The 3,351-nt window shown below is 53.0% G+C and overlaps 1 long non-coding RNA gene across 1 annotated transcript; it reads right to left on the minus strand.

Annotated features, from left to right (window-relative positions):
* Window positions 1–970: 970 nt before the first annotated feature.
* A530010L16Rik (RIKEN cDNA A530010L16 gene) lies at window positions 971–2,722 on the minus strand. The gene is made up of 3 exons (NR_151739.1): window positions 2,615–2,722; window positions 1,893–2,135; window positions 971–1,365 (listed from the first exon to the last, which is right to left on the minus strand). It is a non-coding gene; the product is annotated as an RIKEN cDNA A530010L16 gene (long non-coding RNA).
* Between the last annotated feature and the right edge of the window lie 629 nt (window positions 2,723–3,351).

The raw sequence follows: 3,351 nt of genomic DNA on the forward strand, positions 1-3,351 counted from the left end.
GCATTGCATTAAACACATCAATTTATTTAAAGTCACATTTAAAGCATTGCATTAAACACATCGATTTATTTAAACAATAAATTTGGAAGGAGCAGAGAAATATCTTCAGGGTTTGGGGAGATAAGTCACTGAAGTCTCATATCAAGGCGCACGGCCTCCTGTAGCAGGGGGACAGTTTTGGCTATGCAGAAATTCAGAGATGAAGCCAGCTGTGGCAAGTCAGCCCCACCCACCCCATGCACATGCACACCACACCCCTCCCACACCACACACACATGGACACACATGCACACACACGTGCACAGACATACCTGGAGCCTTCGCAGGGCTGCCCTGGAGGCATGTGTCTGAAGGCTGCGTCCTGCTCTCCTTAGAGGTATGAAGGAGGAAACCGCCATGCACACAGTTTGAACACAGAGGAAGATGGAGAGATGGGGGTTTGTGATGAGCTACTCGGGAAGGAACACTCATCTGTCACTACTGCCTCCTGCTTCCTCCTGTGCTGTTAAACAGAGACTTAACAGGATTGTCTGATGCTCCTTTAAACATTATAGGTGCACAGACTCTGTTTCTGAAACCCACAGTAGTGATCCTGGCAAGGAGCAGCTACTGTGTGCACATGGGATCTGCAGAGCCAAGCCAAGCCCCACCCGGCCATGTTGCCCCCTGCCTGCACTCCAGCCCAGCAGGGAAGCCCTGGACAGAGTCTGTTAGGACACTCCCTCCTTCCTGGCACTGTGGAATGTTCTTTGATGTGTGTCTCCATTCAGGATCCCTCATATCTGTATTCTGTCTCTACCCACAGATGCTGGACAAACGTCAGTATGACTGGGCAGCTGTGGCAGTCTGGGCATGCCTACTTGGTAACACCAAGAATGCCCTTCATTCTAGGCCTGGTGTCATCACTGTCCCCCTGATGCCTCACGGTTGGTGATTTACCCTATAAAAAAGTACAGGTGACTCTTAGGGGAATGTTTAAGAGACGAAGAAATACTCTTATTATTTAAAAACCAGGAAGTAAAACACATCTCTTACGCAGCCCCTCTAGAGAAGCCCCAACTTTCTTGGCCCCTGATCAAGATTTTGACCTTTACCATCCAGCACTTCCTTGTGGGGACCCTCCTCTCAGGGAAATCTTGTGTGTTTCTGAGGTCTGTTATTAAAGAGAACGGTGCCGGGGCTGTAAGGACGGCTGTTCTCAGGGCACTTCATAGCAGGAGTCACAGAGCCATGGACAGTGGTGGCTCGAGCTGGCTGCTGCTTCTTGCTGGTGCTTTGCATCATCAGAGCCATGGAGATGCAAGACTGGGAGAGATGGCAGTGGGCGACTTCAATGAGCTCCCAGTGCTCCAGAAGCAGGAAATCCTGGGGACAGCAGACAACCAGCCAATCAAAGGTAGGCTGGTCTGCTGTGTCAGGGTGAAGGCATGAACTTGGCGGGTGACAGAGGGAGGGGGCACCCAGGAGGTTCTGCAGAGGGACGCCTAAAGGTGCTCATATGGTAAAAAGCCTGAAAGCCGCTAGATTTTCCCATCAAAATAGAGGGTCCCTTGCTCTTCCTGGGTTTATCTGAAGACATCTAAAGTCATCTCTGGCTTTTCTCTCAAGCTTTAGAGAGGGTGATATTCCTGGTTTGAAGCCAGTCCTAGCTATAGACTTCCCTGAACCCTCCTGAACAAGAGTCTCAGAACAGAGCAGGACCCTGGCCTTAAAGGGACAGTTTCCCTCATGTGACGGAGCCCCAGGCAGACTCCTCTCTCTGGACATGGAGGAGACTAAGTATGTCCCAGCTCTGGTGTCTCTCTTTTCTCCCCACTTTTTCAGAAGTATCCCCTGTTCAGAGCAGCACCCCCTTAGAATATGCTGACCTGAATTCTGAGGTCGCATCCTACCTTTCCCCCAACCAAGTGTCAGTGCACGCCATGCCTGCTGGGGCACAGGTGGGAGTGGGGGGCATGAGAAGCTTGGTGACAGCTTGGTGACCATGTGCACAGCTGGGAGCAGGTGTCCTCTGTGCTCTGGCCTCAAGCTCCTCTTCCTTCATCACAAGCAGCAAGGCAGGTCTCTGTGGGCTTCCACACCAGAGAGTGCTCTTTGAAAAGATGATGTCAGCCTCTGAAACCTGTATGGGGGACCTGGGACAACCCATAGAAGACCAGAGACATGGCTGAAAGACAAACCAAAGTAGCCAGGACCATGGCCCCAGGTGTCATCCAGGCCAAGAAAGGACACCCAGGGGGACTCAGAGACGTGGCTTGGGGACAATGAGCTGAGCTTAGTAAAAGGTGAACGTCTGTCCTGCATTCCCTGCCCACCCATCCTGTATCATGTGACTACAGAAAGCCAAGTGGCATGAGAGACACAAGTTGCCCAGGGCCAGTCTACAGGAAGGGGCTCATCCATCAGCCCTGAGTCTGACCCAGGTGCCACTGGTCCAGTGGGGGAAGGGGACACAGGACGGTCCCTGAGCTTGGCCCAGACTAGGATCTGGCTCTTGGGCCTATGCTAAGCCTCAGAGTCCTGGCCACTTTCTGGCTCTACCTCTGCCCCACATCCCGTAGTCTGCACAGCTCAGGCTTATCTACTCTGCCTCTGCCATGTAAGGGCACCTCACCTCATTTACCGGTTCTGTCAGCCTGGGCAGGAGCCAGTCAGTGGCGCATCACACACAGAATCAAGATGGCTACCTGGTCCAGCTGCCCCGGACAGCTTGCATTCTCTCAAGCTCAGTCTTCTGGCCTGCCAGTGAGAACAGTTCCAGGTTCCTGTTCCTCTCCCGGTGCAGGCAGCCATCCCCCCAGCTGCCGCTGCTTCCTCTCCCCAGGAGCTGCCAGGCCACGTGGACACCCATGGAGAAAACACTATGAGGTCTTTTCAACGGCTTTCTCAACTACACAAATCCGCCGTGAGCAGAACGCAATGCTGGGACACTACCTCAGGGACAGCCTCTCCATTGCTGCCTCAGGCTCTGTCAAACTTGGCCGGAACCCAGCCTCACTCCCAGAAGCCTTCCTGTGGCCTCTTCTGGAAGCACCTCAGGCTTCAAGAACAAGAAAAACTAGGGCCACAACCTGCTAGAGGCTCTACCTCTGCCAGACCACTCTGCTTCTGCAATACCGACCTCCCCTTTCACTCCTGTAGAAAGGCCTGTTCCTTCTAGCGCCAGATAAGGATATCACAGAGCTAGGGCTGCTATAGATTTTCATGGCTCCAAATCATAGTCTCCGTAGGCAGGCAAGAAGCCTGGGAGCTGGCTGTTGGTCCTCCTCTGAAGGGTTAAGACCTCCAGGCTGCATCTGTAGCCAGATGCATGAATAACAGAGGTGCTGTCCCCAGCCAGGCCACTCTGCA

Source organism: Mus musculus, chromosome 8 (genome assembly GCF_000001635.26).
Source record: "Mus musculus strain C57BL/6J chromosome 8, GRCm38.p6 C57BL/6J".
NCBI classification, from domain to species: Eukaryota; Metazoa; Chordata; class Mammalia; order Rodentia; family Muridae; genus Mus; species Mus musculus.